Genomic DNA, 10,002 nt, shown 5'->3' on the forward strand with positions numbered 1-10,002 from the left:
CTGCATATAAAGAAATGTAAGTAAAGAATTACAATCTATCTGTTACAGCTGATTTTCTGAGTCTGTCATGATGTTGCAGAAATGACAGAAAAAGCCTTTTCCACCCAGCTTTTAACACCAACCTCTTTCTTACAGCTGCTTCTGCGGTTCACTGAGGGAGGAGCCAAAGTTTGGGGCAGCCCACTTTGGTTTTGGCCATTACCTGCCCTGTGCTCCTATGCCTTTGTGCCCTGGAAGTCTCCAACAGCTGTTTTCAATTGAAAATGGACTATTCCCAGCACCAAAAATAGGGCAGGAGCCCAGGAATTTAGAGGATCTCAGTCTTGTGTCACTTGAGCTCTGCTGCACTGAGATCCAGAGGCTGTGACTCCAACACTCACAGAGGCACCTCTGTAATGCCAGATTTTGGAGCTATTTAATGCAGAGGTTGGTCAGGCTCTTCTGATTTTAGTTTAGTTTAGTTTATTTATTTATTTTTTTCCCGTGCTCCCAGGTTCTCCAGTGTTTTGATTACTACCAACGTGCAGAGGCTGGGACACGGATTACCCAGTGCAACAGCTCTCTCTTGCCTCTAATTCCCAAATGAGTGTTTTCTGCAGCAGCTGGAGCCCCGTTGCTGGTTTGTTTTGCCCTTCTGAGGGCAGCAGCAGAGCCCTGCTGATGTTTGTGGTGTCTATGCCTGCTGCCTCCTCTGGAGCTGGCGTTCAGCAGGCACGGGGCAGGATTAGCACACTGCTGTGCAAAAACCACTTGGAGCCTTTCCCAGGCTGCTGCAGAAAGAGAAAGTGAGCCTTCAAAAAAAAAAAAAAAAAACCCAGTTAAAATCTAGATTGGTTTTACACCCTCCCCTGCCTGGGCTGAGACACCCCATATCCACCCCATATCCACCCCATCGGGGAAAGCTCTGTCACACTGCAAATCTGGCCCATTATATTCTGCTTTTGGAGCATCCTGGCTTCATCAGGGAATTGAGGGATCAAATTGCAGCTCCCCATGGGTCTCTCTCAGCCCTGAGAGCCGGACTTAAACGCTGCCAGGCCGGATGCCTGCAGGGCTGCTGCTCTGGATGCATGTGGATCCTTTAAGGGCAGCATCCTCTCCTGCAGGGAGGAGGGATTTCCAGGAAGGTCTCTGTCCCCCCGGGAATGATTTCACGCTGAGCAGTGAGCACCAGCCTCGGGGCTGCCGGATGGAGGGGAACAGAGCATCTCCCAGGCTGATGCCTTTCCAGCAGCAGCAGCAGCAATATCCCTCTCTGCCTTCTGCCTTATTAGATAAGACAGCAGAGCTCTTCTGGGCTCTTCTCGTAAGGCATCCTGCAAAGATTTCAGCTCTAGACCAGCATGTCTAGACACTGGTGCACTCCAGGACATGCTGAAGCAATCCACTTGGAATCAGGGAGCAGGAGCATTCAAGGTTGCAATGAAGTATTAACCACAGCCTGCTGCAAAACCCGGGCTCTGGGGGGGTTCCTAACAAAGATCTGGCTTTAATCTGTGCCTGGTGCTTCCACACATTCCTGCCTTTGGAGAAAGCCCCAAGGAAACAACCCTGCCCCGTGGAAGAGGGGCAGGATGTCCATCTTCAGGGGTGCCCTGACTTACCCGGAGCTGTGGAACTGGAATTGGGGTCCAGCTGGAGACCCCCACCCCAGCGTAGCATCAGCCCCTTCAAGCCCCCACTCCTGATTCCAAAGGAATCTGCAAGCTCCCACTCCTGATTATTTTGGGATCTGCAAGCTCTCACTCCTGATTCCAAACGATTCTGCAAGCTCTCACTCCTGATTCCAAAGGAATCTCCAAGCTCCCCCTCCTGATTCCAAAGGAATCTTCAAGCCCCACTCCTGATTCCAAAGAATCTGCAAACTCCCACTCCTGATTCCTTTGGAATCTGCAAGCCCCACGCCTGATCCCCAAGGAATCTGCAAGCCCCACTCCTGATTCCTTTGGGATCTCCAAGCCCCCACTCCTGATCCCAAAGGAGGCCAAGCCTGGACTGCACACTCAGGGCTGGACACAGTGTGGACACCCCGGTATGGTTTGTTAGCCCCACTCTGAGCAGCCAATTCACACCTATGAATTACCAGCCCGATGTCATTCAGAGGTAATTGATAAGCTAAAGATCTTTCCCCCATCAGCGGAGTTTCTCCGGGGTGGGAACAGCAAACCCGTCTTTTCTCTGAGGTATAAATCCCAACCCAACAAATCCCAAGGCCAGGAAAGCAGGCTTTCCAACCCTGCAGTTTTCCAAGCACTTCTTCTCTCCCTCCTTCCTTCCTGCCTCCCTTGAGTTAAATATCTAAACTCACTTTTGGACAGGGCACTTTTCCACCTCTGCCACCCAAGGGTCCATCTCATGGAACCACAGAATCATTTAAGTTGGAAAAGCCCCCTCAGACCATTGAGTCCAACCATTAACCCACCACCAAACCACGTCCCCAGGTGCCACATCCACGTGTCCATCAGTGCATCCAGAAGATTTCCAGGATACAAATCACAGGGGGATGTTTTATTTCTGAAACTTGTGGAATTCCAGCCCTTTCCCCTCATTGCAGGCACCAGCCTCAGTCCTTGCAGCAGTGCCAGTGTGCTGTGATATTTTTTTAACTTTAAGGGAGGAGAATTCCTGTCATCCAGAGGAAACACGATTACTTTCTCTCCTTTGTTCCCTGAGCCAGGAATCAATTAGCAAATCCACCCTCACAGGGGAAAACCCCCCTTCTGTGGCTGCTGATGGAAAATGTGAATGACTGCAGCAAATTCAGGCAGTGCTTTCAGCTCTGCTTTAAAAAAGAATCAACCCAGCCACACTTAATAGAAATAATAGTTCTGGAATTCAACCAATTTCGGGGATTTGCCCTTAAAATGGATTATCATTAACAAGGGCCATCATGAGAAAAGGAAAAGGAAAAAAAAGGAGAAGGGGAAGTCGCATTTTGTTCAGAAGTTTAAATTGAAATTAACACCTTTGGAAGTGCAAACTATCCATGTTTCCTATTTCATCCTCATTTGTGATGAAATTTTGACAACAGAACCAACTTATCATGGTCACAGCATCAAGAAAAGGAAGCCTCTGCTTTTACCTTCTATCAGAGTACCACCGGGTCTGGTTTTCCTCTCTTCACTCTCATTTATTTTAGGTTTCTGCTGAAATTCTGAAGTGCCAAGGCAAGAAAAGGTCCTTTTATATCTTGCAAGCCCACATCAACAAAAAACAAACCTATTATGATACCACCTGACTACTCCATGACTACTTCTACATGTGGCTCCCTCACACCTACTGCAGCACATCCTCTGGCTTTGCTCCATCCATCCAGGAGCAAGATGACTCCAGGAACTTTTACCCAAAATTGCTGAAAATTTTGCTTCACTTTTGGGTTATTTGGAAAAGGAGGAATCCCTTTCCTCAGCCAAGGGATGTTTCTCATGCTAGGATTTTTGCTGAGGGGGTACGCGAGGGCAGAACCTGCCCCTGTGCAACTTTTTGGGGAAAGCTGGTTCCTGTTTCCATGAAGGAGATAACAAATGTTATCCCATGTTTATCTCACAGGACCAATACAGACCTGACTGTGCTGAGCCACTTGGACACATCTAATTAAGCTCATTTTGTTTGGTATCCCCTCAGCTCCTCTTTCCTCTTTGGAAAGACTGGACAATGATATCCACCCTCTGCCCTAATAACCCAAATAGGTCACTACAGAAACTATTTTCCTCTAGGTTATCAACATTTTGGGGATTTTTTTCCCCCTCCCTCCAGGCTCCAAGCAATATATACTTCTTTCTATCCATTCATAAACACCAAGCAAGCTTCATTTTCCTCCCCAAAACTTGTGAGCTGCCCCAGTTCCTTGCTGGGGTGACACTCTGGGGGACGGAGTCTGATTGAGCAACGCAGCACGAGGCTTTCGTCCCTTGGCTTCCCAGGGTGGGGGGTTGTTTGGTTGTTTTCCACCTCTGGTGGCTCCACACAGAGTGGGAACTCACTGACATTTGCAGGAAAGCAGGGAAAATTTGGAGCAGCATTGAAGGTGCTGCGGCACATGAGCCTGGAGAAAATATTTCATGCTTAATCCAGCAGATTTTGTGCTCGGGCATCACCTTTGGAATCCCTTTGCTCTTGGGCACAGCTTTTGCAGCTCTGTCACCAAATGCACACAAAATGCTCCCCAAAAGCCACTCAGTGATGCTGAGCCCAGCCTCCTTTCCTAGTGTTTATTTGAATCCCCACTTTGAAAGCATCCTTTTTTCCCTGCCTGTTCCATGGAGGGAAAGAGCTTGGGAGGATCATTCTGTGCTGGGCAGAAACTATCCCTGCTAACTGGAAGGGATTAGGGAAAACTGAGGGGGTTTGGGAGCAGCAATTGCCTTGGCTAGAGGGACTGGCAAAGAGAAGGAGGGACACCAGGCTGGCTGGAAAGATCTCTAATGATTAAACCTCAGAAAGTTGCGCTTTAACAAATCCAGAGCGAATTATGGCAGGGGAAAATCCCTCCTCCCCGTCTGCCTTGTCCGGCCTCGCTTTCCAGGCACGGAGGAGAAGCACAAAACCCCCTCTTTCCCACAGCTTTGCCAGCTACAAACCACACTGAGCCCCTGAGGAGCCCTTTGTGCCCACCCTGCTCATTTCCAGAGCTGTGGGGCTGTGTGGGGTCAGCCAGGGCGTGTTGGCCCCGCAATCCAGCCCTGCTCCGGGGTACGAGCCCGATGCTGGGCACTGCTGGGCTGGGAGGCTCCCGATGGAGCTGCTCCTTCCCCAGCCCACCAGCAGCCCCCATTTGCACCCCCAGTGTCTCCGACACCCCCAAAGCCACGAGCAGCTGCCTACCTGAGCGGTTTGGGAGGTGGCCCCCCGGCAGAGAGGTCTCCTTGCCAGTGGGGAGTTTGCGACGTGTCACTGCGGTTATTCCCTAATCATCATATCAAACTCCAAAGGTTCAGCAGCCCCGGGCTGCTTTACAGTCCCGTGGGTTAAACGTTAACCTGCCCTATCTGCCAGCTCCCCGCAGGCCTTTGACCAGATAGCTGCCTCAGACAGCACCCACCAGGCCCAGCTTTCCCCAAATAAATGCAGGCAAATCCCATTTTAAGGGCTGGGGTCGTGCTGATGCCACTTTGCTCCATGCTGGGACCTTCCCCACCTGATCCATCCCCAGCCTTGTGACACTCCCGGGGTTTTTACAGGAGGTTTGGGTTTGCTGGAGGATGATGGCAGCAGTGAGAAATCACTTCTGGTGGAGAAATTCCTCTTGGTGGCCAAAGCAAAGATGTGGGTTGGCGGAAATTGCTGCAAAAAGCAAAGATTCAGAGTGAGGAAAGCCTGTGCAGGTTTTGGGGAGGTTTGTTGCACCCAGAAAAATCCAGAATCTGTGAATAAATCCAGAAGACACAAATCTCTGCAAGGGTGGCTTCCAACCTCTGAGCATCCCAATAATACATTCGACCTGAGGCCGTAGAAAAAGCTTCCAAAATTAATTATCACACTAAGATCATGAGTATGTAATTTAATTAAGAGTATATAATATCACAAAGTAAAAAACTTAAAGTTTTAGAATATAACAATATATATAAAACAAAATAAAACAATATATATAAAACAAAATAAAACTATATATATAAAACAGAATAAAAGTTTTAAAACAATAACTAATTCTTCTTCATCATCTTCTTCTCCATAAGTTTAAGTAATACTATATAACTAGTTAAAAAAAGTCCACATTACAAACTTTAAATAATTAAGTATTAAGTTAAAAATAAAAAGAATTTAAGTATAATTTCTTAATTAAATAGTTTAACCTTAAAAATCCTTATAAAATTAGTAAACAATTTTATATCTCATTAATAAAATACTACAAAACTCACACTTCCTATGAACTATATATTTAACCTTATACAAACTACATAAACACACCTTATATAAACTATCATATAAATAAAAATAATGAACACCTAAATCTAAACACAAAGTATCATCTCAAACACTTCATATATAAACACACCTTATATAAACTATCATATAAATGAAAATAATAAACACCTAAATCTAAACACAAAACATAATCTCAAACACTTAATCCCAACCTTAATAAAATCAAAAAACAAAAAAAACCCCAAACCCAACATTTAGTGGTCCTTGTGCCATATCTGGGGATGCAACAGCTGAATTGAATGTTTGGCTCTTTCCAAAATCCTTCTGGACCCTCACAGGGATCAAATGGAGTACCAAGGTACTTCAGCAGGGTGATTTAATGGAATTATAGGATTGTGAAGTTTGGAAAAGCCCTTTATGACCATCCAGTCAAACCAGCAGCACCACCGTGCTCACCACTGAGCACTCACCATTTTTCTTGTGTGATGTGCAAGTTTGGGATCTCAGCTTTGGGATCCATCCCTGGAATTGCATCCTGCTGTGGCTGGCCCGAGCTCAGGGCTGGAGCACGCCCAGGCTGGGCCATGGTTTGCCATCCCAGAGCTGACCCCCAGCACAGGGATGCAGTGCTGGGCTTCATTTGCAGCCCTGGTAAATGAAGCATTTATAATCAGGTTGGGAAAAGTGCCATCACCCCTGTGTTTACTCAGCTTTAAAAAGCACGAGGTGTCCCTGAGGGGGAGGTGGCAGGGCTGGATCCCTCTTGGAGAGCAGCATCTCTCTGCTTCCTCCCTTCTCACCAGGGCGCAGCTCCCATTTCCTGGCCCAAACACGGGATTGCTCCCAAGGAAACATCTGCCCTCTGCTCTCCACCTTCCTGCAGGATTTAGGGGTTCAAGGGCAGGCTCTGGAGCACATTCAGAGAAGATAAAACCCCCAAACAAGCCCTTCCCAAGCAGTTATGAGCTCCTCTCCCTGAGCACACTTTGGGATCTGCTGCTTCTCCGGATCTCCAGGGCACAGCTTGGGAGTGAGGGGCAGATCTTGTGAGGATTTGTGAAAAGAATTTGGAATGTGTTAGAGATGAGACTTCTGAGTTGTTTTCGAGGATGTAATTTTTTTTTTTTATCTTTTACATAGGTAAGAAAGGTGAGTTCAACTCACCTTATATGATTTTATATGAATTATATAAAATTCAGCTCACCTTATATGATTATATGATTTTATATGAATTATATGCTTCAGAAGACTTCTAGTTACAAAAATGTTTAAAAATTTATTAACAAATAAAACACTATCAACAAAAATATTTATATTTTGATTAATCTTTAAATGTTTCATCTTATAGACTTGTTACAATATAAACTTTTCTAGTTAATTATTATAATACACAGTTGTACAATACTGTATTCCAAAACTCTAAACTTTCTTCTGTTTAGTTTAACATATTTTTATTTTAAACTATAAATCTACGTTCTCATTTCTAATGCTTAAATTTAGAAGTCTTTTCTAAAATTTCAGATAAAATCTTGTGTTTAATTTTGAGTTTAAACTTACAAACTCAAAGTTATAAGAATCCTCTACATTTTGGATTCTAACAAGATGTGACAATGGATTTTTTTCCATGTCAAAGGGATTTTTCTGTCTTTTGCATGCCATCCTATCCTCTCCTAAGGGACTGGTGGGATTTGATCACTGGGACACTGGATTTCAGACTGAAGGCCCCAGTGTGCCACTGAGCACTGCAGACAGCACAGGAAAATGAGCTGAAATCACTCAGTGACCAATTAAATGCCTCTGCCCTGGAACTGTGACAATGGGAGTAGCAAACCAGCTCCATAAAATCAAGTGTCTTCACAGGCCCACCACTAAAAAAAAACAACAAAAAAGTCTCTCTGAGGGAAACGTGAGGCGTTACCTGAGTGCAGGTAATGGGACTCTGATGATCTGTCAGCTAGAAGGGATGAAATGCAGGTGGCCATGGAAATAGAGCAGTTTGGGATGGAAACCCCAATTTTGGGATAGAAACCAGCTGTGGATTGACCAACAGGTGTGAGAGTGACTTAGGCTGTGTGTTAGAGGTGGGGCAGTTCTCTTCTGTTCATTGGGCAGTTTTCTTATCTCTCCCACAACCCATCCTCCCTCCAGGAGATCTCTGCTGTTCATGGGCCATTAATTATTAATTATCCCCTGTCCATGGCCAGTGAGTGTCCCTGCATGGCTGATCCAATCCCACCATCCCATGGGGAGATGCTCCGCCCAGGGGAGGAGCCAAGCATTCCTGCCTGGATCCAATCTGAGCTTTGGGACCCCACAGCAGCCTTTGCCCCCTGCACTGCCAGAGGAGCAGCTTTCTGCTGCCCTGCATGGCCAGAGGGAGCCCAGGCCCATCTGCAGCAGCCCTGGAGCTGCAGAGGAAAACTCCCCCGTTGTGCAGGATCCCTGCTGCAGCAGAGCCACAGCTGGCACTGCAGGAGGGCTGAGCCCCCATGGGATGGGGCTGGGACACCTCCTGACACACAGGGGGCAGGGCATGGTCTGGCTCTGTTTATCTTTTTGTACTATTGCATCTGTATTTTAATTTTCCTAGTCAAGAACTGTTATTCCTACTCCCATATCTTTGCCCAAGAGCCCCTTCCTTAATTTTAAAATTATAATAATTCAGAGGGAGAGAGTTTACATTTTCCATTTCAGGGGAGCCTCCTGCCTTCCTTAGCAGACACCTGTCTTTCAAACCAAGACAGAGGTAAGCCTGACAACACACATGGACATGGAAAGCCCCTCTGATGCCAGAAGGGTTGAAATTTCAACATAATTTTTTGAGGTTGTGCAGGAAGAGCAGCTGTGTTGCTTTCCTTTCCTGTCTTCCTCTCTCTGCCACAGATTTTGCTCAGAAGAGGAGAAGTGATCAAGAGAGGAGATGTGATTTGTGCTCATGTTTCCTTGAAAGCCTCTTGAGGAGCAGAACATAATTGTTTCCTTCTCCACAATCACAGTGGGCTGCCTCCTCCAGGGTTTGCCTCAGCCTGCCAGGTGGGATTAGGGAAAAGCACTTCCAGCTCAGGAAAAATGTCACTTTTGTGTTATTTATTTGCTGCCACAAACCCCCTAATGGGTGGCCTGATCCTCCAGCTTTCCCTGGAAGTGCTGCAAGAAGTTTTCCAGGATGTCCAGCAATGGGTTTATGGCAAATCTCTGGCTGTGCCAAGCCCTGCTGGGGATCAGCAGCTGCCCTTTAACATAGCAATAAAGCCAATAAAAATATCCTTGGTGTCAGGAGGAGCAGGATCAGAGCCCAGTCATGGAAAAACATGGAAATGGTGATGTTGAGAGCATCTCCTGAGTGCTGTGTTTGCTGTGGAGACACCCTGGTCAGACAGACCCTGCTGTGATCCAGGTGTGTGGATGCTCCTTTTGGTGACATTCCCATTGCAGGGTTTGCTGGAAGTTGGGCAAAAAATGGGATGTTGCCGAAAAACTTTGAATTTTCCCAAGTTAGTTACAGCTTTAGAAGTATGTGCGTCAGTTTTTGGGGAGGGTTTTGTGTGTGTACAGAGAGAGGTTGTTAAACACCACTGCAGCTCATTATAGCTCTCTAAACATCACAGTTCTCCTTTTTCCCTCAAATAAATCTGCATGCTGCAATGCCACTGTGCTCTGTAATTAGGAACAATTCAATTGAAGTCTTAATGCTTTCCAAAAACAATCCTTTGCTTCAGCAGCCTGACTCATACCCTGCTAGAGCTGCTGCTAGGCTGAAAAGGGATTTATAGTGGAGTAAACAGCCTGTGTGTATTGGTATTTAGAGATATGAAAACCACTTGGTCCTAATTCCAAAACTGATATTAAATGAAAAAAAAAATTATTTTTTAAAATGGGCAGAAATGAGGCTTCTGCACTCCTTTTCCTATAACTTGGGACTCTCCAGACTTTCCAGTTGCCAGTTTTGCCTTGTTGTGGCTGAGACATTTTGGGTTTGTTTGTGCCATGGAAAGGCAGCAGTTGTGCCCAAAGGGGGCTGGATCCTGCTGCTGCCAAAGAAAACAGAATTAATTATAAAAGTTTTGTGTGCCTGTGGCTTCAAGATAAATCTGTGGTTGTAAGTATTCCTTTGATTTAGGATAGTCTGATATGACC

Source organism: Melospiza georgiana, chromosome 8 (assembly GCF_028018845.1).
Source record: "Melospiza georgiana isolate bMelGeo1 chromosome 8, bMelGeo1.pri, whole genome shotgun sequence".
NCBI lineage: Eukaryota > Metazoa > Chordata > Aves > Passeriformes > Passerellidae > Melospiza > Melospiza georgiana.